The sequence below is a fragment of the Channa argus genome, unplaced genomic scaffold, assembly GCF_033026475.1.
Source record: "Channa argus isolate prfri unplaced genomic scaffold, Channa argus male v1.0 Contig120, whole genome shotgun sequence".
Taxonomy (NCBI): Eukaryota; Metazoa; Chordata; class Actinopteri; order Anabantiformes; family Channidae; genus Channa; species Channa argus.
In genome coordinates, this window is record NW_027125339.1 from 30,795 (window position 1) to 54,657 (window position 23,863).

At 43.3% G+C, this 23,863-nt stretch overlaps 13 non-coding genes across 13 annotated transcripts; all 13 read left to right on the forward strand.

Annotated features, from left to right (window-relative positions):
• Positions 1-200: 200 nt before the first annotated feature.
• On the forward strand, positions 201-273 carry trnam-cau (transfer RNA methionine (anticodon CAU)). Its single transcript has one exon. It is a non-coding gene; the product is annotated as a tRNA-Met (tRNA).
• Positions 274-3,608: 3,335 nt separating this feature from the next.
• Positions 3,609-3,679, forward strand: trnag-gcc (transfer RNA glycine (anticodon GCC)). The gene has a single exon. It is a non-coding gene; the product is annotated as a tRNA-Gly (tRNA).
• Positions 3,680-3,875: 196 nt separating this feature from the next.
• Positions 3,876-3,948, forward strand: trnam-cau (transfer RNA methionine (anticodon CAU)). The gene has a single exon. It is a non-coding gene; the product is annotated as a tRNA-Met (tRNA).
• Positions 3,949-5,089: 1,141 nt separating this feature from the next.
• On the forward strand, positions 5,090-5,160 carry trnag-gcc (transfer RNA glycine (anticodon GCC)). Its single transcript has one exon. It is a non-coding gene; the product is annotated as a tRNA-Gly (tRNA).
• Positions 5,161-7,240: 2,080 nt separating this feature from the next.
• Positions 7,241-7,311, forward strand: trnag-gcc (transfer RNA glycine (anticodon GCC)). Its single transcript has one exon. It is a non-coding gene; the product is annotated as a tRNA-Gly (tRNA).
• Positions 7,312-11,850: 4,539 nt separating this feature from the next.
• trnag-gcc (transfer RNA glycine (anticodon GCC)) lies at positions 11,851-11,921 on the forward strand. The gene has a single exon. It is a non-coding gene; the product is annotated as a tRNA-Gly (tRNA).
• A 196-nt stretch (positions 11,922-12,117) lies between these two features.
• On the forward strand, positions 12,118-12,190 carry trnam-cau (transfer RNA methionine (anticodon CAU)). Its single transcript has one exon. It is a non-coding gene; the product is annotated as a tRNA-Met (tRNA).
• Positions 12,191-13,331: 1,141 nt separating this feature from the next.
• On the forward strand, positions 13,332-13,402 carry trnag-gcc (transfer RNA glycine (anticodon GCC)). The gene has a single exon. It is a non-coding gene; the product is annotated as a tRNA-Gly (tRNA).
• Positions 13,403-15,138: 1,736 nt separating this feature from the next.
• Positions 15,139-15,209, forward strand: trnag-gcc (transfer RNA glycine (anticodon GCC)). The gene has a single exon. It is a non-coding gene; the product is annotated as a tRNA-Gly (tRNA).
• Positions 15,210-18,316: 3,107 nt separating this feature from the next.
• Positions 18,317-18,387, forward strand: trnag-gcc (transfer RNA glycine (anticodon GCC)). The gene has a single exon. It is a non-coding gene; the product is annotated as a tRNA-Gly (tRNA).
• A 196-nt stretch (positions 18,388-18,583) lies between these two features.
• On the forward strand, positions 18,584-18,656 carry trnam-cau (transfer RNA methionine (anticodon CAU)). The gene has a single exon. It is a non-coding gene; the product is annotated as a tRNA-Met (tRNA).
• A 4,310-nt stretch (positions 18,657-22,966) lies between these two features.
• Positions 22,967-23,037, forward strand: trnag-gcc (transfer RNA glycine (anticodon GCC)). Its single transcript has one exon. It is a non-coding gene; the product is annotated as a tRNA-Gly (tRNA).
• Positions 23,038-23,232: 195 nt separating this feature from the next.
• On the forward strand, positions 23,233-23,305 carry trnam-cau (transfer RNA methionine (anticodon CAU)). Its single transcript has one exon. It is a non-coding gene; the product is annotated as a tRNA-Met (tRNA).
• Positions 23,306-23,863: the final 558 nt, after the last annotated feature.

Genomic DNA, 23,863 nt, shown 5'->3' on the forward strand with positions numbered 1-23,863 from the left:
GGTTGGATTCCCGGTCAATGCAAGCGCCTCTTTAAAAGTCTCAGCTTGACTGACTGATATGCAGTAACAGAGGTCTCAGCCTTCTATTTATTCTCAGGACAATTAATGAAGACCCAATTAAGTGTGTCAATGCTATTGTCTTTATGAAATGCGAAAAGGTGTTTACAATTGTTTTTCAATTTAGAAGGCGCATTCCCTCAGCCTCGTTGGCGCAGTTGGCAGCGCGTCAGTCTCATAATCTGAAGGTCGTGAGTTCAAGCCTCACACGAGGCAGGTTTTTCGTAGAATGGACAGCTTCGACATATGTGCGGTCCTCTACCTTCCAGAGACAGCATTGGTAATCCAAAGGTCAAAGGAATAAAGTCTTCAGCACAACAAGTGTTCTTTCCGTGAACTCCAGCTCCCCTCTCTAGTACCGAGATTTGTGCCAGTCAAGGAGCTTAGACTTCAACACCTGCACATTTTCACACCACTAGAATGACATGAAACAGAACAAAGGAAAAAGGGAGTGTATGCTATAAAGATGTTTTGAGACAGTTCTACCTTCTCTCCATCTCTTGAGTAGACTTGAGGGCTGGGCAGCCTCCGAAACTGTTTTACCATCCAACAAAACATTCTGTCCCAAGTACTAACCTCAATAGTCTGAAGACAATTAATGAAGACTCAATTAAGGGCGTCAATGCTATTGCCTTTGTGAAATGCGAAAAGATGTTTACATTTTTTCAATTTAGCATGCTTTTTCCCTCAGCCTCGGTAGTTCAGTGGTGATGAGGATAGATGTGATGAGGTGTTTACATTTTTTGTCAAGCCTGACACGAGGCAGGTCTATTGTAGAATGGCCAGCTTGGACATATGTGCAGTCCTCTACCTTCTAGAGAGAGCATTGGTAATGCAAAGGACAAAGGAATAAAGGCTTTAGGAGAACAAGTGTTTTTTTCCGTGAACTCTAGATGCTTAAAGCATATATAAAACCTAAAATTCAAGCCAAACTAAAGCGGACATCCAGGAATTGCGCTCCCCTGTCTAATACCCAAGATGTGTGCCAGTCAAGGAGCTTAGATTTCAACACCTGCAAATTTTCACACCACTAGAAGGGCATGAAACAGAACAAAGGAAAAAGGGAAGGTATGCTATAAAGATGTTTTAAGACATTTCTACCCTCTCTCCATCTCTTGAGTAAACGTGATGGGTGGACAGCTTCCGAAACAGTTTTCCAACAAAACATTCTGTCCCAAGTACTAACTTTATTAGTGTGACTGTCCAGAGGTGCAGTGGAACACAATGTGGGCATTGGTAGTTCAGTGGTGATGAGGTTAGTGTGTGGTTTAGTACGTAGTACTGATGGACCATCAAAAAACATTCTGTCTACACGCGATGGCGTCTTCAATGGAACTCCTTTCTCCGGCACATGGGCATTGGTGGTTCAGTGGTCGAATTCTCGCCTCTGCATCTGCAAATTCTCACCCCACTAGAATGGCATGAAACACAACAAAGGGAAAAAGGAAGGTATGCTATAAAGATGATTTAAGACACTTCTACCTTCTCTCCATCTCTTGAGTAGACACGAGGGTTGGGCAGTTTCCGAAACTGTTTTACCTTTCAGCAAAACATTCTGTCCCAAGTACAAATGTCATTAGTGCGACTGTCCAGTGGTGCAGTGGAACACAATGTGGGCATTGGTAGTTCAGTGGTGATGAGGTTAGTATGTGGTTTAGTATGTAGTACTGATGGACCATCAAGAAAAAGATTCTGTCTACACGCGATGGCGTCTTCAATGGAACTCCTTTTTCCAACACGTGGGCATTGGTGGTTCAGTGGTCGAATTCTCGCCTGCCACGCGGGAGACCCGGGTTGGATTCCCGGTCAATGCAAGCGCCTCTTTAAAAGTCTCAGCTTGACTGACTGATATGCAGTAACAGAGGTCTCAGCCTTCTATTTATTCTCAGGACAATTAATGAAGACCCAATTAAGTGTGTCAATGCTATTGTCTTTATGAAATGCGAAAAGGTGTTTACAATTAACAGTTGGCAGCGCGTCAGTCTCATAATCTGAAGGTCGTGAGTTCAAGCCTCACACGAGGCAGGTTTTTCGTAGAATGGACAGCTTCGACATATGTGCGGTCCTCTACCTTCCAGAGACAGCATTGGTAATCCAAAGGTCAAAGGAATAAAGTCTTCAGCACAACAAGTGTTCTTTCCGTGAACTCCAGCTCCCCTCTCTAGTACCGAGATTTGTGCCAGTCAAGGAGCTTAGACTTCAACACCTGCACATTTTCACACCACTAGAATGACATGAAACAGAACAAAGGAAAAAGGGAGGGTATGCTATAAAGATGTTTTGAGACAGTTCTACCTTCTCTCCATCTCTTGAGTAGACGTGAGGGCTGGGCAGCCTCCGAAACTGTTTTACCATCCAACAAAACATTCTGTCCCAAGTACTAACCTCAATAGTCTGAAGACAATTAATGAAGACTCAATTAAGGGCGTCAATGCTATTGCCTTTGTGAAATGCGAAAAGATGTTTACATTTTTTCAATTTAGCATGCTTTTTCCCTCAGCCTCGGTAGTTCAGTGGTGATGAGGATAGATGTGATGAGGTGTTTACATTTTTTGTCAAGCCTGACACGAGGCAGGTCTATTGTAGAATGGCCAGCTTGGACATATGTGCAGTCCTCTACCTTCTAGAGAGAGCATTGGTAATGCAAAGGACAAAGGAATAAAGGCTTTAGGAGAACAAGTGTTTTTTTCCGTGAACTCTAGATGCTTAAAGCATATATAAACCTAAAATTCAACCCAAACTAAAGCGGACATCCAGGAATTGCGCTCCCCTGTCTAATACCCAAGATGTGTGCCAGTCAAGGAGCTTAGATTTCAACACCTGCAAATTTTCACACCACTAGAAGGGCATGAAACAGAACAAAGGAAAAAGGGAAGGTATGCTATAAAGATGTTTTAAGACATTTCTACCTTCTCTCCATCTCTTGAGTAGACGTGATGGGTGGACAGCTTCCGAAACAGTTTTCCAACAAAACATTCTGTCCCAAGTAATAACTTCATTAGTGTGACTGTCCAGAGGTGCAGTGGAACACAATGTGGGCATTGGTAGTTCAGTGGTGATGAGGTTAGTGTGTGGTTTAGTACGTAGTACTGATGGACCATCAAAAAACATTCTGTCTACACGCGATGGCGTCTTCAATAGAACTCTTTTCTACGGCACATGGGCATTGGTGGTTCAGTGCTCGAATTCTCGCCTCTGCATCTGCAAATTCTCACCCCACTAGGATGGCATGAAACACAACAAAGGGAAAAAGGAAGGTATGCTATAAAGATGATTTAAGACACTTCTACCTTCTCTCCATCTCTTGAGTACACACGAGGGTTGGGCAGTTTCCGAAACTGTTTTACCTTTCAGCAAAACATTCTGTCCCAAGTACAAATGTCATTAGTGCGACTGTCCAGTGGTGCAGTGGAACACAATGTGGGCATTGGTAGTTCAGTGGTGATGAGGTTAGTATGTGGTTTAGTATGTAGTACTGATGGACCATCAAGAAAAAGATTCTGTCTACACGCGATGGCGTCTTCAATGGAACTCCTTTTTCCAACACGTGGGCATTGGTGGTTCAGTGGTCGAATTCTCGCCTGCCACGCGGGAGACCCGGGTTCGATTCCCGGCCAATGCAAGTACCTCTTTAAAAGTCTCACAACTCAAAATGAGCGCAGCTTGACTGACTGATATGCAGTAACAGAGGTCTCAGCCTTCTATTTATTCTCAGGACAATTAATGAAGACCCAATTAAGTGTGTCAATGCTATTGTCTTTATGAAATGCGAAAAGGTGTTTACAATTGTTTTTCAATTTAGCAGGCGCATTCCCTCAGCCTCGTTGGCGCAGTTGGCAGCGCGTCAGTCTCATAATCTGAAGGTCGTGAGTTCAAGCCTCACACGAGGCAGGTTTTTCGTAGAATGGACAGCTTCGACATATGTGCGGTCCTCTACCTTCCAGAGACAGCATTGGTAATCCAAAGGTCAAAGGAATAAAGTCTTCAGCACAACAAGTGTTCTTTCCGTGAACTCCAGCTCCCCTCTCTAGTACCGAGACTTGTGCCAGTCAAGGAGCTTAGACTTCAACACCTGCACATTTTCACACCACTAGAATGACATGAAACAGAACAAAGGAAAAAGGGAGGGTATGCTATAAAGATGTTTTGAGACAGTTCTACCTTCTCTCCATCTCTTGAGTAGACTTGAGGGCTGGGCAGCCTCCGAAACTGTTTTACAACAAAACATTCTGTCCCAAGTACTAACCTCATTAGTCTGAAGACAATTAATGAAGACTCAATTAAGGGCGTCAATGCTATTGCCTTTGTGAAATGTGAAAAGATGTTTACATTTTTTCAATTTAGCATGCTTTTTCCCTCAGCCTCGGAAGTTCAGTGGTGATGAGGATAGATGTGATGAGGTGTTTACATTTTTTGTCAAGCCTGACACGAGGCAGGTCTATTGTAGAATGGCCAGCTTGGACATATGTGCAGTCCTCTACCTTCTAGAGAGAGCATTGGTAATGCAAAGGACAAAGGAATAAAAGCTTTAGGAGAACAAGTGTTTTTTTCCGTGAACTCTAGATGCTTAAAGCATATATAAAACCTAAAATTCAAGCCAAACTAAAGCGGACATCCAGGAATTGCGCTCCCCTGTCTAATACCCAAGATGTGTGCCAGTCAAGGAGCTTAGATTTCAACACCTGCAAATTTTCACACCACTAGAAGGGCATGAAACAGAACAAAGGAAAAAGGGAAGGTATGCTATAAAGATGTTTTAGGACATTTCTACCTTCTCTCCATCTGTTGAGTAGACGTGATGGGTGGACAGCTTCCAAAACAGTTTTACCTTTCAACAAAACATTCTGTCCCAAGTACCAATGTCATTAGTGCGACTGTCCAGTGGTGCAGTGGGACACAATGTGGGCATTGGTAGTTCAGTGGTGATGAGGTTAGTATGTGGTTTAGTATGTAGTACTGATGGACCATCAAGAAAAAGATTCTGTCTACACGCGATGGCGTCTTCAATGGAACTCCTTTATCCAACACGTGGGCATTGGTGGTTCAGTGGTCGAATTCTCGCCTGCCACGCGGGAGACCCGGGTTCGATTCCCGGCCAATGCAAGCGCCTCTTTAAAAGTCTCAGCTTGACTGACTGATATGCAGTAACAGAGGTCTCAGCCTTCTATTTATTCTCAGAACAATTAATGAAGACCCAATTAAGTGTGTCAAAGCTATTGTCTTTATGAAATGCGAAAAGGTGTTTACAATTAACAGTTGGCAGCGCGTCAGTCTCATAATCTGAAGGTCGTGAGTTCAAGCCTCACACGAGGCAGGTTTTTCGTAGAATGGACAGCTTCGACATATGTGCGGTCCTCTACCTTCCAGAGACAGCATTGGTAATCCAAAGGTCAAAGGAATAAAGTCTTCAGCACAACAAGTGTTCTTTCCGTGAACTCCAGCTCCCCTCTCTAGTACCGAGACTTGTGCCAGTCAAGGAGCTTAGACTTCAACACCTGCACATTTTCACACCACTAGAATGACATGAAACAGAACAAAGGAAAAAGGGAGGGTATGCTATAAAGATGTTTTGAGACAGTTCTACCTTCTCTCCATCTCTTGAGTAGACGTGAGGGCTGGGCAGCCTCCGAAACTGTTTTACAACAAAACATTCTGTCCCAAGTACTAACCTCAATAGTCTGAAGACAATTAATGAAGACTCAATTAAGGGCGTCAATGCTATTGCCTTTGTGAAATGCGAAAAGATGTTTACATTTTTTCAATTTAGCATGCTTTTTCCCTCAGCCTCGGTAGTTCAGTGGTGATGAGGATAGATGTGATGAGGTGTTTACATTTTTTGTCAAGCCTTGGACATATGTGCAGTCCTCTACCTTCTAGAGAGAGCATTGGTAATGCAAAGGACAAAGGAATAAAGGCTTTAGGAGAACAAGTGTTTTTTTCCGTGAACTCTAGATGCTTAAAGCATATATAAAACCTAAAATTCAACCCAAACTAAAGCGGACATCCAGGAATTGCGCTCCCCTGTCTAATACCCAAGATGTGTGCCAGTCAAGGAGCTTAGATTTCAACACCTGCAAATTTTCACACCACTAGAAGGGCATGAAACAGAACAAAGGAAAAAGGGAAGGTATGCTATAAAGATGTTTTAAAACATTTCTACCTTCTCTCCATCTCTTGAGTAGACGTGATGGGTGGACAGCTTCCGAAACAGTTTTCCAACAAAACATTCTGTCCCAAGTACTAATTTCATTAGTGTGACTGTCCAGAGGTGCAGTGGAACACAATGTGGGCATTGGTAGTTCAGTGGTGATGAGGTTAGTGTGTGGTTTAGTACGTAGTACTGATGGACCATCAAAAAACATTCTGTCTACACGCGATGGCGTCTTCAATGGAACTCCGTTTTACAACACGTGGGCATTGGTGGTTCAGTGGTCGAATTCTCGCCTCTGCATCTGCAAATTCTCACCCCACTAGGATGGCATGAAACACAACAAAGGGAAAAAGGAAGGTATGCTATAAAGATGATTTAAGACACTTCTACCTTCTCTCCATCTCTTGAGTAGACGTGATGGGTGGACAGCTTCCGAAACAGTTTTCCAACAAAACATTCTGTCCCAAGTACTAACTTCATTAGTGTGACTGTCCAGAGGTGCAGTGGAACACAATGTGGGCATTGGTAGTTAAGTGGTGATGAGGTTAGTGTGTGGTTTAGTACGTAGTACTGATGGACCATCAAAAAACATTCTGTCTACACGCGATGGCGTCTTCAATGGAACTCCTTTCTCCGGCACATGGGCATTGGTGGTTCAGTGGTCGAATTCTCGCCTCTGCATCTGCAAATTCTCACCCCACTAGAATGGCATGAAACACAACAAAGGTAAAAAGGAAGGTATGCTATAAAGATGATTTAAGACACTTCTACCTTCTCTCCATCTCTTGAGTAGACACGAGGGATGGGCAGTTTCCGAAACTGTTTTACCTTTCAGCAAAACATTCTGTCCCAAGTACAAATGTCATTAGTGCGACTGTCCAGTGGTGCAGTGGAACACAATGTGGGCATTGGTAGTTCAGTGGTGATGAGGTTAGTATGTGGTTTAGTATGTAGTACTGATGGACCATCAAGAAAAAGATTCTGTCTACACGCGATGGCGTCTTTAATGGAACTCCTTTTTCCAACACGTGGGCATTGGTGGTTCAGTGGTCGAATTCTCGCCTGCCACGCGGGAGACCCGGGTTCGATTCCCGGCCAATGCAAGCGCCTCTTTAAAAGTCTCAGCTTGACTGACTGATATGCAGTAACAGAGGTCTCAGCCTTCTATTTATTCTCAGGACAATTAATGAAGACCCAATTAAGTGTGTCAATGCTATTGTCTTTATGAAATGCGAAAAGGTGTTTACAATTAACAGTTGGCAGCGCGTCAGTCTCATAATCTGAAGGTCGTGAGTTCAAGCCTCACACGAGGCAGGTTTTTCGTAGAATGGACAGCTTCGACATATGTGCGGTCCTCTACCTTCCAGAGACAGCATTGGTAATCCAAAGGTCAAAGGAATAAAGTCTTCAGCACAACAAGTGTTCTTTCCGTGAACTCCAGCACCTCTCTCTAGTACCGAGATTTGTGCCAGTCAAGGAGCTTAGACTTCAACACCTGCACATTTTCACACCACTAGAATGACATGAAACAGAACAAAGGAAAAAGGGAGGGTATGCTATAAAGATGTTTTGAGACAGTTCTACCTTCTCTCCATCTCTTGAGTAGACGTGAGGGCTGGGCAGCCTCCGAAACTGTTTTACCATCCAACAAAACATTCTGTCCCAAGTACTAACCTCAATAGTCTGAAGACAATTAATGAAGACTCAATTAAAGGCGTCAATGCTATTGCCTTTGTGAAATGCGAAAAGATGTTTACATTTTTTCAATTTAGCATGCTTTTTCCCTCAGCCTCGGTAGTTCAGTGGTGATGAGGATAGATGTGATGAGGTGTTTACATTTTTTGTCAAGCCTGACACGAGGCAGGTCTATTGTAGAATGGCCAGCTTGGACATATGTGCAGTCCTCTACCTTCTAGAGAGAGCATTGGTAATGCAAAGGACAAAGGAATAAAGGCTTTAGGAGAACAAGTGTTTTTTTCCGTGAACTCTAGATGCTTAAAGCATATATAAAACCTAAAATTCAAGCCAAACTAAAGCGGACATCCAGGAATTGCGCTCCCCTGTCTAATACCCAAGATGTGTGCCAGTCAAGGAGCTTAGATTTCAACACCTGCAAATTTTCACACCACTAGAAGGGCATGAAACAGAACAAAGGAAAAAGGGAAGGTATGCTATAAAGATGTTTTAAGACATTTCTACCTTCTCTCCATCTCTTGAGTAGACGTGATGGGTGGACAGCTTCCGAAACAGTTTTCCAACAAAACATTCTGTCCCAAGTACTAACTACATTAGTGTGACTGTCCAGAGGTGCAGTGGAACACAATGTGGGCATTGGTAGTTCAGTGGTGATGAGGTTAGTGTGTGGTTTAGTACGTAGTACTGATGGACCATCAAAAAACATTCTGTCTACACGCGATGGCGTCTTCAATAGAACTCTTTTCTCCGGCACATGGGCATTGGTGGTTCAGTGGTCGAATTCTCGCCTCTGCATCTGCAAATTCTCACCCCACTAGGATGGCATGAAACACAACAAAGGGAAAAAGGAAGGTATGCTATAAAGATGATTTAAGACACTTCTACCTTCTCTCCATCTCTTGAGTAGACGTGATGGGTGGACAGCTTCCGAAACAGTTTTCCAACAAAACATTCTGTCCCAAGTACTAACTTCATTAGTGTGACTGTCCAGAGGTGCAGTGGAACACAATGTGGGCATTGGTAGTTCAGTGGTGATGAGGTTAGTGTGTGGTTTAGTACGTAGTACTGATGGACCATCAAAAAACATTCTGTCTACACGCGATGGCGTCTTCAATGGAACTCCTTTCTCCGGCACATGGGCATTGGTGGTTCAGTGGTCGAATTCTCGCCTCTGCATCTGCAAATTCTCACCCCACTAGAATGGCATGAAACACAACAAAGGTAAAAAGGAAGGTATGCTATAAAGATGATTTAAGACACTTCTACCTTCTCTCCATCTCTTGAGTAGACACGAGGGATGGGCAGTTTCCGAAACTGTTTTACCTTTCAGCAAAACATTCTGTCCCAAGTACAAATGTCATTAGTGCGACTGTCCAGTGGTGCAGTGGAACACAATGTGGGCATTGGTAGCTCAGTGGTGATGAGGTTAGTATGTGGTTTAGTATGTAGTACTGATGGACCATCAAGAAAAAGATTCTGTCTACACGCGATGGCGTCTTCAATGGAACTCCTTTTTCCAATACGTGGGCATTGGTGGTTCAATGGTCGAATTCTCGCCTGCCACGCGGGAGAGCCGGGTTTGATTCCCGGCCAATGCAAGCGCCTCTTTAAAAGTCTCAGCTTGACTGACTGATATGCAGTAACAGAGGTCTCAGCCTTCTATTTATTCTCAGGACAATTAATGAAGACCCAATTAAGTGTGTCAATGCTATTGTCTTTATGAAATGCGAAAAGGTGTTTACAATTAACAGTTGGCAGCGCGTCAGTCTCATAATCTGAAGGTCGTGAGTTCAAGCCTCACACGAGGCAGGTTTTTCGTAGAATGGACAGCTTCGACATATGTGCGGTCCTCTACCTTCCAGAGACAGCATTGGTAATCCAAAGGTCAAAGGAATAAAGTCTTCAGCACAACAAGTGTTCTTTCCGTGAACTCCAGCTCCCCTCTCTAGTACCGAGATTTGTGCCAGTCAAGGAGCTTAGACTTCAACACCTGCACATTTTCACACCACTAGAATGACATGAAACAGAACAAAGGAAAAAGGGAAGGTATGCTATAAAGATGTTTTGAGACAGTTCTACCTTCTCTCCATCTCTTGAGTAGACGTGAGGGCTGGGCAGCCTCCGAAACTGTTTTACCATCCAACAAAACATTCTGTCCCAAGTACTAACCTCAATAGTCTGAAGACAATTAATGAAGACTCAATTAAGGGCGTCAATGCTATTGCCTTTGTGAAATGCGAAAAGATGTTTACATTTTTTCAATTTAGCATGCTTTTTCCCTCAGCCTCGGTAGTTCAGTGGTGATGAGGATAGATGTGATGAGGTGTTTACATTTTTTGTCAAGCCTGACACGAGGCAGGTCTATTGTAGAATGGCCAGCTTGGACATATGTGCAGTCCTCTACCTTCTAGAAAGAGCATTGGTAATGCAAAGGACAAAGGAATAAAGGCTTTAGGAGAACAAGAGTTTTTTTCCGTGAACTCTAGATGCTTAAAGCATATATAAAACCTAAAATTCAACCCAAACTAAAGCGGACATCCAGGAATTGCGCTCCCCTATCTAATACCCAAGATGTGTGCCAGTCAAGGAGCTTAGATTTCAACACCTGCAAATTTTCACACCACTAGAAGGGCATGAAACAGAACAAAGGAAAAAGGGAGGGTATGCTATAAAGATGTTTTGAGACAGTTCTACCTTCTCTCCATCTCTTGAGTAGATTTGAGGGCTGGGCAGCCTCCGAAACTGTTTTACAACAAAACATTCTGTCCCAAGTACTAACCTCATTAGTCTGAAGACAATTAATGAAGACTCAATTAAGGGCGTCAATGCTATTGCCTTTGTGAAATGCGAAAAGATGTTTACATTTTTTCAATTTAGCATGCTTTTTCCCTCAGCCTCGGTAGTTCAGTGGTGATGAGGATAGATGTGATGAGGTGTTTACATTTTTTGTCAAGCCTGACACGAGGCAGGTCTATTGTAGAATGGCCAGCTTGGACATATGTGCAGTCCTCTACCTTCTAGAGAGAGCATTGGTAATGCAAAAGAACAAAGGAATAAAGGCTTTAGGAGAACAAGTGTTTTTTTCCGTGAACTCTAGATGCTTAAAGCATATATAAAACCTAAAATTCAAGCCAAACTAAAGCGGACATCCAGGAATTGCGCTCCCCTGTCTAATACCCAAGCTGTGTGCCAGTCAAGGAGCTTAGATTTCAACACCTGCAAATTTTCACACCACTAGAAGGGCATGAAACAGAACAAAGGAAAAAGGGAAGGTATGCTATAAAGATGTTTTAAAACATTTCTACCTTCTCTCCATCTCTTGAGTAGACGTGATGGGTGGACAGCTTCCGAAACAGTTTTCCAACAAAACATTCTGTCCCAAGTACTAACTTCATTAGTGTGACTGTCCAGAGGTGCAGTGGAACACAATGTGGGCATTGGTAGTTCAGTGGTGATGAGGTTAGTGTTGGGTTTAGTACGTAGTACTGATGGACCATCAAAAAACATTCTGTCTACACGCGATGGCGTCTTCAATGGAACTCCTTTCTCCGGCACATGGGCATTGGTGGTTCAGTGGTCGAATTCTCGCCTCTGCATCTGCAAATTCTCACCCCACTAGAATGGCATGAAACACAACAAAGGGAAAAAGGAAGGTATGCTATAAAGATGATTTAAGACACTTCTACCTTCTCTCCATCTCTTGAGTAGACACGAGGGTTGGGCAGTTTCCGAAACTGTTTTACCTTTCAGCAAAACATTCTGTCCCAAGTACAAATGTCATTAGTGCGACTGTCCAGTGGTGCAGTGGAACACAATGTGGGCATTGGTAGTTCAGTGGTGATGAGGTTAGTATGTGGTTTAGTATGTAGTACTGATGGACCATCAAGAAAAAGATTCTGTCTACACGCGATGGCGTCTTCAATGGAACACCTTTTTCCAACACGTGGGCATTGGTGGTTCAGTGGTCGAATTCTCGCCTGCCACGCGTGAGACCCGGGTTCGATTCCCGGCCAATGCAAGCACCTCTTTAAAAGTCTCACAACTCAAAATGAGCGCAGCTTGACTGACTGATATGCAGTAACAGAGGTCTCAGCCTTCTATTTATTCTCAGGACAATTAATGAAGACCCAATTAAGTGTGTCAATGCTATTGTCTTTATGAAATGCGAAAAGGTGTTTACAATTGTTTTTCAATTTAGCAGGCGCATTCCCTCAGCCTCGTTGGCGCAGTTGGCAGCGCGTCAGTCTCATAATCTGAAGGTTGTGAGTTCAAGCCTCACACGAGGCAGGTTTTTCGTAGAATGGACAGCTTCGACATATGTGCGGTCCTCTACCTTCCAGAGACAGCATTGGTAATCCAAAGGTCAAAGGAATAAAGTCTTCAGCACAACAAGTGTTCTTTCCGTGAACTACAGCTCCCCTCTCTAGTACCGAGACTTGTGCCAGTCAAGGAGCTTAGACTTCAACACCTGCACATTTTCACACCACTAGAGTGACATGAAACAGAACAAAGGAAAAAGGGAGGGTATGCTATAAAGATGTTTTGAGACAGTTCTACCTTCTCTCCATCTCTTGAGTAGACTTGAGGGCTGGGCAGCCTCCGAAACTGTTTTACAACAAAACATTCTGTCCCAAGTACTAACCTCATTAGTCTGAAGACAATTAATGAAGACTCAATTAAGGGCGTCAATGCTATTGCCTTTGTGAAATGTGAAAAGATGTTTACATTTTTTCAATTTAGCATGCTTTTTCCCTCAGCCTCGGAAGTTCAGTGGTGATGAGGATAGATGTGATGAGGTGTTTACATTTTTTGTCAAGCCTGACACGAGGCAGGTCTATTGTAGAATGGCCAGCTTGGACATATGTGCAGTCCTCTACCTTCTAGAGAGAGCATTGGTAATGCAAAGGACAAAGGAATAAAGGCTTTAGGAGAACAAGTGTTTTTTTCCGTGAACTCTAGATGCTTAAAGCATATATAAAACCTAAAATTCAAGCCAAACTAAAGCGGACATCCAGGAATTGCGCTCCCCTGTCTAATACCCAAGATGTGTGCCAGTCAAGGAGCTTAGATTTCAACACCTGCAAATTTTCACACCACTAGAAGGGCATGAAACAGAACAAAGGAAAAAGGGAAGGTATGCTATAAAGATGTTTCAAGACATTTCTACCTTCTCTCCATCTGTTGAGTAGACGTGATGGGTGGACAGCTTCCAAAACAGTTTTACCTTTCAACAAAACATTCTGTCCCAAGTACAAATGTCACTAGTGCGACTGTCCAGTGGTGCAGTGGAACACAATGTGGGCATTGGTAGTTCAGTGGTGATGAGGTTAGTATGTGGTTTAGTATGTAGTACTGATGGACCATCAAGAAAAAGATTCTGTCTACACGCGATGGCGTCTTCAATGGAACTCCTTTTTCCAACACGTGGGCATTGGTGGTTCAGTGGTCGAATTCTCGCCTGCCACGCGGGAGACCCGGGTTCGATTCCCGGCCAATGCAAGCGCCTCTTTAAAAGTCTCAGCTTGACTGACTGATATGCAGTAACAGAGGTCTCAGCCTTCTATTTATTCTCAGGACAATTAATGAAGACCCAATTAAGTGTGTCAATGCTATTGTCTTTATGAAATGCGAAAAGGTGTTTACAATTAACAGTTGGCAGCGCGTCAGTCTCATAATCTGAAGGTCGTGAGTTCAAGCCTCACACGAGGCAGGTTTTTCGTAGAATGGACAGCTTCGACATATGTGCGGTCCTCTACCTTCCAGAGACAGCATTGGTAATCCAAAGGTCAAAGGAATAAAGTCTTCAGCACAACAAGTGTTCTTTCCGTGAACTCCAGCTCCCCTCTCTAGTACCGAGATTTGTGCCAGTCAAGGAGCTTAGACTTCAACACCTGCACATTTTCACACCACTAGAATGACATGAAACAGAACAAAGGAAAAAGGGAGGGTATGCTATAAAGATGTTTTGAGACAGTTCTACCTTCTCTCCATCTCTTGAGTAGACGTGAGGGCTGGGCAGCCTCCGAAACTGTTTTACCATCCAACAAAACATTCTGTCCCAAGTACTAACCTCAATAGTCTGAAGACAATTAATGAAGACTCAATTAAGGGCGTCAATGCTATTGCCTTTGTGAAATGCGAAAAGATGTTTACATTTTTTCAATTTAGCATGCTTTTTCCCTCAGCCTCGGTAGTTCAGTGGTGATGAGGATAGATGTGATGAGGTGTTTACATTTTTTGTCAAGCCTGACACGAGGCAGGTCTATTGTAGAATGGCCAGCTTGGACATATGTGCAGTCCTCTACCTTCTAGAGAGAGCATTGGTAATGCAAAGGACAAAGGAATAAAGGCTTTAGGAGAACAAGTGTTTTTTTCCGTGAACTCTAGATGCTTAAAGCATATATAAAACCTAAAATTCAAGCCAAACTAAAGCGGACATCCAGGAATTGCGCTCCCCTGTCTAATACCCAAGCTGTGTGCCAGTCAAGGAGCTTAGATTTCAACACCTGCAAATTTTCACACCACTAGAAGGGCATGAAACAGAACAAAGGAAAAAGGGAAGGTATGCTATAAAGATGTTTTAAAACATTTCTACCTTCTCTCCATCTCTTGAGTAGACGTGATGGGTGGACAGCTTCCGAAACAGTTTTCCAACAAAACATTCTGTCCCAAGTACTAACTTCATTAGTGTGACTGTCCAGAGGTGCAGTGGAACACAATGTGGGCATTGGTAGTTCAGTGGTGATGAGGTTAGTGTTGGGTTTAGTACGTAGTACTGATGGACCATCAAAAAACATTCTGTCTACACGCGATGGCGTCTTCAATGGAACTCCTTTCTCCGGCACATGGGCATTGGTGGTTCAGTGGTCGAATTCTCGCCTCTGCATCTGCAAATTCTCACCCCACTAGAATGGCATGAAACACAACAAAGGGAAAAAGGAAGGTATGCTATAAAGATGATTTAAGACACTTCTACCTTCTCTCCATCTCTTGAGTAGACGAGGGTTGGGCAGTTTCCGAAACTGTTTTACCTTTCAGCAAAACATTCTGTCCCAAGTACAAATGTCATTAGTGCGACTGTCCAGTGGTGCAGTGGAACACAATGTGGGCATTGGTAGTTCAGTGGTGATGAGGTTAGTATGTGGTTTAGTATGTAGTACTGATGGACCATCAAGAAAAAGATTCTGTCTACACGCGATGGCGTCTTCAATGGAACTCCTTTTTGCAACACGTGGGCATTGGTGGTTCAGTGGTCGAATTCTCGCCTGCCACGCGGGAGACCCGGGTTCGATTCCCGGCCAATGCAAGCACCTCTTTAAAAGTCTCACAACTCAAAATGAGCGCAGCTTGACTGACTGATATGCAGTAACAGAGGTCTCAGCCTTCTATTTATTCTCAGGACAATTAATGAAGACCCAATTAAGTGTGTCAATGCTATTGTCTTTATGAAATGCGAAAAGGTGTTTACAATTGTTTTTCAATTTAGCAGGCACATTCCCTCAGCCTCGTTGGCGAAGTTGGCAGCGCGTCAGTCTCATAATCTGAAGGTTGTGAGTTCAAGCCTCACACGAGGCAGGTTTTTCGTAGAATGGACAGCTTCGACATATGTGCGGTTCTCTACCTTCCAGAGACAGCATTGGTAATCCAAAGGTCAAAGGAATAAAGTCTTCAGCACAACAAGTGTTCTTTCCGTGAACTCCAGCTCCCCTCTCTAGTACCGAGACTTGTGCCAGTCAAGGAGCTTAGACTTCAACACCTGCACATTTTCACACCACTAGAATGACATGAAACAGAACAAAGGAAAAAGGGAGGGTATGCTATAAAGATGTTTTGAGACAGTTCTACCTTCTCTCCATCTCTTGAGTAGACTTGAGGGCTGGGCAGCCTCCGAAACTGTTTTACAACAAAACATTCTGTCCCAAGTACTAACCTCATTAGTCTGAAGACAATTAATGAAGACTCAATTAAGGGCGTCAATGCTATTGCCTTTGTGAAATGTGAAAAGATGTTTACATTTTTTCAATTTAGCATGCTTTTTCCCTCAGCCTCGGAAGTTCAGTGGTGATGAGGATAGATGTGATGAGGTGTTTACATTTTTTGTCAAGCCTGACACGAGGCAGGTCTATTGTAGAATGGCCAGCTTGGACATATGTGCAGTCCTCTACCTTCTAGAGAGAGCATTGGTAATGCAAAGGACAAAGGAATTAAGGCTTTAGGAGAACAAGTGTTTTTTTCCGTGAACTCTAGATGCTTAAAGCATATATAAAACCTAAAATTCAAGCCAAACTAAAGCGGACATCCAGGAATTGCGCTCCCCTGTCTAATACCCAAGATGTGTGCCAGTCAAGGAGCTTAGATTTCAACACCTGCAAATTTTCACACCACTAGAAGGGCATGAAACAGAACAAAGGAAAAAGGGAAGGTATGCTATAAAGATGTTTTAAGACATTTCTACCTTCTCTCCATCTGTTGAGTAGACGTGATGGGTGGACAGCTTCCAAAACAGTTTTACCTTTCAACAAAACATTCTGTCCCAAGTACAAATGTCACTAGTGCGACTGTCCAGTGGTGCAGTGGAACACAATGTGGGCATTGGTAGTTCAGTGGTGATGAGGTTAGTATGTGGTTTAGTATGTATTACTGATGGACCATCAAGAAAAAGATTCTGTCTACACGCGATGGCGTCTTCAATGGAACTCCTTTTTCCAACACGTGGGCATTGGTGGTTCAGTGGTCGAATTCTCGCCTGCCACGCGGGAGACCGGGGTTCGATTCCCGGCCAATGAAAGCGCCTCTTTAAAATGCGAAAAGGTGTTTACAATTAACAGTTGGCAGCGCGTCAGTCTCATAATCTGAAGGTCGTGAGTTCAAGCCTCACACGAGGCAGGTTTTTCGTAGAATGGACAGCTTCGACATATGTGCGGTCCTCTACCTTCCAGAGACAGCATTGGTAATCCAAAGGTCAAAGGAATAAAGTCTTCAGCACAACAAGTGTTCTTTCCGTGAACTCCAGCTCCCCTCTCTAGTACCGAGATTTGTGCCAGTCAAGGAGCTTAGACTTCAACACCTGCACATTTTCACACCACTAGAATGACATGAAACAGAACAAAGGAAAAAGGGAGGGTATGCTATAAAGATGTTTTGAGACAGTTCTACCTTCTCTCCATCTCTTGAGTAGACGTGAGGGCTGGGCAGCCTCCGAAACTGTTTTACCATCCAACAAAACATTCTGTCCCAAGTACTAACCTCAATAGTCTGAAGACAATTGATGAAGACTCAATTAAGGGCGTCAATGCTATTGCCTTTGTGAAATGCGAAAAGATGTTTACATTTTTTCAATTTAGCATGCTTTTTCCCTCAGCCTCGGTAGTTCAGTGGTGATGAGGATAGATGTGATGAGGTGTTTACATTTTTTGTCAAGCCTGACACGAGGCAGGTCTATTGTAGAATGGCCAGCTTGGACATATGTGCAGTCCTCTACCTTCTAGAGAGAGCATTGGTAATGCAAAGGACAAAGGAATAAAGGCTTTAGGAGAACAAGTGTTTTTTTCCGTGAACTCTAGATGCTTAAAGCATATATAAAACCTAAAATTCAAGCCAAACTAAAGCGGACATCCAGGAATTGCGCTCCCCTGTCTAATACCCAAGCTATGTGCCAGTCAAGGAGCTTAGATTTCAACACCTGCAAATTTTCACACCACTAGAAGGGCATGAAACAGAACAAAGGAAAAAGGGAAGGTATGCTATAAAGATGTTTTAAAACATTTCTACCTTCTCTCCATCTCTTGAGTAGACGTGATGGGTGGACAGCTTCCGAAACAGTTTTCCAACAAAACATTCTGTCCCAAGTACTAACTTCATTAGTGTGACTGTCCAGAGGTGCAGTGGAACACAATGTGGGCATTGGTAGTTCAGTGGTGATGAGGTTAGTGTTGGGTTTAGTACGTAGTACTGATGGACCATCAAAAAACATTCTGTCTACACGCGATGGCGTCTTCAATGGAACTCCTTTCTCCGGCACATGGGCATTGGTGGTTCAGTGGTCGAATTCTCGCCTCTGCATCTGCAAATTCTCACCCCACTAGAATGGCATGAAACACAACAAAGGGAAAAAGGAAGGTATGCTATAAAGATGATTTAAGACACTTCTACCTTCTCTCCATCTCTTGAGTAGACACGAGGGTTGGGCAGTTTCCGAAACTGTTTTACCTTTCAGCAAAACATTCTGTCCCAAGTACAAATGTCATTAGTGCGACTGTCCAGTGGTGCAGTGGAACACAATGTGGGCATTGGTAGTTCAGTGGTGATGAGGTTAGTATGTGGTTTAGTATGTAGTACTGATGGACCATCAAGAAAAAGATTCTGTCTACACGCGATGGCGTCTTCAATGGAACACCTTTTTCCAACACGTGGGCATTGGTGGTTCAGTGGTCGAATTCTCGCCTGCCACGCGTGAGACCCGGGTTCGATTCCCGGCCAATGCAAGCACCTCTTTAAAAGTCTCACAACTCAAAATGAGCGCAGCTTGACTGACTGATATGCAGTAACAGAGGTCTCAGCCTTCTATTTATTCTCAGGACAATTAATGAAGACCCAATTAAGTGTGTCAATGCTATTGTCTTTATGAAATGCGAAAAGGTGTTTACAATTGTTTTTCAATTTAGCAGGCGCATTCCCGCAGCCTCGTTGGCGCAGTTGGCAGCGCGTCAGTCTCATAATCTGAAGGTTGTGAGTTCAAGCCTCACACGAGGCAGGTTTTTCGTAGAATGGACAGCTTCGACATATGTGCGGTCCTCTACCTTCCAGAGACAGCATTGGTAATCCAAAGGTCAAAGGAATAAAGTCTTCAGCACAACAAGTGTTCTTTCCGTGAACTCCAGCTCCCCTCTCTAGTACCGAGACTTGTGCCAGTCAAGGAGCTTAGACTTCAACACCTGCACATTTTCACACCACTAGAATGACATGAAACAGAACAAAGGAAAAAGGGAGGGTATGCTATAAAGATGTTTTGAGACAGTTCTACCTTCTCTCCATCTCTTGAGTAGACTTGAGGGCTGGGCAGCCTCCGAAACTGTTTTACAACAAAACATTCTGTCCCAAGTACTAACCTCATTAGTCTGAAGACAATTAATGAAGACTCAATTAAGGGCGTCAATGCTATTGCCTTTGTGAAATGTGAAAAGATGTTTACATTTTTTCAATTTAGCATGCTTTTTCCCTCAGCCTCGGAAGTTCAGTGGTGATGAGGATAGATGTGATGAGGTGTTTACATTTTTTGTCAAGCCTGACACGAGGCAGGTCTATTGTAGAATGGCCAGCTTGGACATATGTGCAGTCCTCTACCTTCTAGAGAGAGCATTGGTAATGCAAAGGACAAAGGAATAAAGGCTTTAGGAGAACAAGTGTTTTTTTCCGTGAACTCTAGATGCTTAAAGCATATATAAAACCTAAAATTCAAGCCAAACTAAAGCGGACATCCAGGAATTGCGCTCCCCTGTCTAATACCCAAGATGTGTGCCAGTCAAGGAGCTTAGATTTCAACACCTGCAAATTTTCACACCACTAGAAGGGCATGAAACAGAACAAAGGAAAAAGGGAAGGTATGCTATAAAGATGTTTTAAGACATTTCTACCTTCTCTCCATCTGTTGAGTAGACGTGATGGGTGGACAGCTTCCAAAACAGTTTTACCTTTCAACAAAACATTCTGTCCCAAGTACAAATGTCATTAGTGCGACTGTCCAGTGTTGCAGTGGAACACAATGTGGGCATTGGTAGTTCAGTGGTGATGAGGTTAGTATGTGGTTTAGTATGTAGTACTGATGGACCATCAAGAAAAAGATTCTGTCTACACGCGATGGTGTCTTCAATGGAACTCCTTTTTCCAATACGTGGGCATTGGTGGTTCAATGGTCGAATTCTCGCCTGCCACGCGGGAGAGCCGGGTTCGATTCCCGGCCAATGCAAGCGCCTCTTTAAAAGTCTCAGCTTGACTGACTGATATGCAGTAACAGAGGTCTCAGCCTTCTATTTATTCTCAGGACAATTAATGAAGACCCAATTAAGTGTGTCAATGCTATTGTCTTTATGAAATGCGAAAAGGTGTTTACAATTGTTTTTCAATTTAGCAGGCACATTCCCTCAGCCTCGTTGGCGCAGCCTCCGAAACTGTTTTACCATCCAACAAAACATTCTGTCCCAAGTACTAACCTCAATAGTCTGAAGACAATTAATGAAGACTCAATTAAGGGCGTCAATGCTATTGCCTTTGTGAAATGCGAAAAGATGTTTACATTTTTTCAATTTAGCATGCTTTTTCCCTCAGCCTCGGTAGTTCAGTGGTGATGAGGATAGATGTGATGAGGTGTTTACATTTTTTGTCAAGCCTGACACGAGGCAGGTCTATTGTAGAATGGCCAGCTTGGACATATGTGCAGTCCTCTACCTTCTAGAGAGAGCATTGGTAATGCAAAGGACAAAGGAATAAAGGCTTTAGGAGAACAAGTGTTTTTTTCCGTGAACTCTAGATGCTTAAAGCATATATAAAACCTAAAATTCAACCCAAACTAAAGCGGACATCCAGGAATTGCGCTCCCCTGTCTAATACCCAAGATGTGTGCCAGTCAAGGAGCTTAGATTTCAACACCTGCAAATTTTCACACCACTAGAAGGGCATGAAACAGAACAAAGGAAAAAGGGAAGGTATGCTATAAAGATGTTTTAAGACATTTCTACCTTCTCTCCATCTCTTGAGTAGACGTGATGGGTGGACAGCTTCCGAAACAGTTTTCCAACAAAACATTCTGTCCCAAGTACTAACTTCATTAGTGTGACTGTCCAGAGGTGCAGTGGAACACAATGTGGGCATTGGTAGTTCAGTGGTGATGAGGTTAGTGTTGGGTTTAGTACGTAGTACTGATGGACCATCAAAAAACATTCTGTCTACACGCGATGGCGTCTTCAATGGAACTCCTTTCTCCGGCACATGGGCATTGGTGGTTCAGTGGTCGAATTCTCGCCTCTGCATCTGCAAATTCTCACCCCACTAGAATGGCATGAAACACAACAAAGGGAAAAAGGAAGGTATGCTATAAAGATGATTTAAGACACTTCTACCTTCTCTCCATCTCTTGAGTAGACACGAGGGTTGGGCAGTTTCCGAAACTGTTTTACCTTTCAGCAAAACATTCTGTCCCAAGTACAAATGTCATTAGTGCGACTGTCCAGTGGTGCAGTGGAACACAATGTGGGCATTGGTAGTTCAGTGGTGATGAGGTTAGTATGTGGTTTAGGCTGCAAGCGCCTCTTTAAAAGTCTCAGCTTGACTGACTGATATGCAGTAACAGAGGTCTCAGCCTTCTATTTATTCTCAGGACAATTAATGAAGACCCAATTAAGTGTGTCAATGCTATTGTCTTTATGAAATGCGAAAAGGTGTTTACAATTGTTTTTCAATTTAGCAGGAGCATTCCCTCAGCCTCGTTGGCGCGTCAGTCTCATAATCTGAAGGTCGTGAGTTCAAGCCTCACACGAGGCAGGTTTTTCGTAGAATGGACAGCTTCGACATATGTGCGGTCCTCTACCTTCCAGAGACAGCATTGGTAATCCAAAGGTCAAAGGAATAAAGTCTTCAGCACAACAAGTGTTCTTTCCGTGAACTCCAGCTCCCCTCTCTAGTACCGAGATTTGTGCCAGTCAAGGAGCTTAGACTTCAACACCTGCACATTTTCACACCACTAGAATGACATGAAACAGAACAAAGGAAAAAGGGAGGGTATGCTATAAAGATGTTTTGAGACAGTTCTACCTTCTCTCCATCTCTTGAGTAGACGTGAGGGCTGGGCAGCCTCCGAAACTGTTTTACCATCCAACAAAACATCCTGTCCCAAGTACTAACCTCAATAGTCTGAAGACAATTAATGAAGACTCAATTAAGGGCGTCAATGCTATTGCCTTTGTGAAATGCGAAAAGATGTTTACATTTTTTCAATTTAGCATGCTTTTTCCCTCAGCCTCGGTAGTTCAGTGGTGATGAGGATAGATGTGATGAGGTGTTTACATTTTTTGTCAAGCCTGACACGAGGCAGGTCTATTGTAGAATGGCCAGCTTGGACATATGTGCAGTCCTCTACCTTCTAGAGAGAGCATTGGTAATGCAAAGGACAAAGGAATAAAGGCTTTAGGAGAACAAGTGTTTTTTTCCGTGAACTCTAGATGCTTAAAGCATATATAAAACCTAAAATTCAACCCAAACTAAAGCGGACATCCAGGAATTGCGCTCCCCTGTCTAATACCCAAGATGTGTGCCAGTCAAGGAGCTTAGATTTCAACACCTGCAAATTTTCACACCACTAGAAGGGCATGAAACAGAACAAAGGAAAAAGGGAAGGTATGCTATAAAGATGTTTTAAAACATTTCTACCTTCTCTCCATCTCTTGAGTAGACGTGATGGGTGGACAGCTTCCGAAACAGTTTTCCAACAAAACATTCTGTCCCAAGTACTAACTTCATTAGTGTGACTGTCCAGAGGTGCAGTGGAACACAATGTGGGCATTGGTAGTTCAGTGGTGATGAGGTTAGTGTGTGGTTTAGTACGTAGTACTGATGGACCATCAAAAAACATTCTGTCTACACGCGATGGCGTCTTCAATGGAACTCCTTTCTCCGGCACATGGGCATTGGTGGTTCAGTGGTCGAATTCTCGCCTCTGCATCTGCAAATTCTCACCCCACTAGAATGGCATGAAACACAACAAAGGGAAAAAGGAAGGTATGCTATAAAGATGATTTAAGACACTTCTACCTTCTCTCCATCTCTTGAGTAGACACGAGGGTTGGGCAGTTTCCGAAACTGTTTTACCTTTCAGCAAAACATTCTGTCCCAAGTACAAATGTCATTAGTGCGACTGTCCAGTGGTGCAGTGGAACACAATGTGGGCATTGGTAGTTCAGTGGTGATGTGGTTAGTATGTGGTTTAGTATGTAGTACTGATGGACCATCAAGAAAAAGATTCTGTCTACACGCGATGGCATCTTCAATGGAACTCCTTTTTCCAACACGTGGGCATTGGTGGTTCAGTGGTCGAATTCTTGCCTGCCACGCGGGAGACCCGGGTTCGATTCCCGGCCAATGCAAGCACCTCTTTAAAAGTCTCACAACTCAAAATGAGCGCAGCTTGATTGACTGATATGCAGTAACAGAGGTCTCAGCCTTCTATTTATTCTCAGGACAATTAATGAAGACCCAATTAAGTGTGTCAATGCTATTGTCTTTATGAAATGCGAAAAGTGTTTACAATTGTTTTTCAATTTAGCAGGCGCATTCCCTCAGCCTCGTTGGCGCAGTTGGCAGCGCGTCAGTCTCATAATCTGAAGGTCGTGAGTTCAAGCCTCACACGAGGCAGGTTTTTCGTAGAATGGACAGCTTCGACATATGTGCGGTCCTCTACCTTCCAGAGACAGCATTGGTAATCCAAAGGTCAAAGGAATAAAGTCTTCAGCAAAACAAGTGTTCTTTCCGTGAACTCCAGCTCCCCTCTCTAGTACCGAGATTTGTGCCAGTCAAGGAGCTTAGACTTCAACACCTGCACATTTTCACACCACTACAATGACATGAAACAGAACAAAGGAAAAAGGGAGGGTATGCTATAAAGATGTTTTGAGACAGTTCTACCTTCTCTCCATCTCTTCAGTAGACGTGAGGGCTGGGCAGCCTCCGAAACTGTTTTACAACAAAACATTCTGTCCCAAGTACTAACCTCATTAGTCTGAAGACAATTAATGAAGACTCAATTAAGGGCGTCAATGCTATTGCCTTTGTGAAATGCGAACAGATGTTTACATCTTTTCAATTTAGCATGCTTTTTCCCTCAGCCTCGGTAGTTCAGTGGTGATGAGGATAGATGTGATGAGGTGTTTACATTTTTTGTCAAGCCTGACACGAGGCAGGTCTATTGTAGAA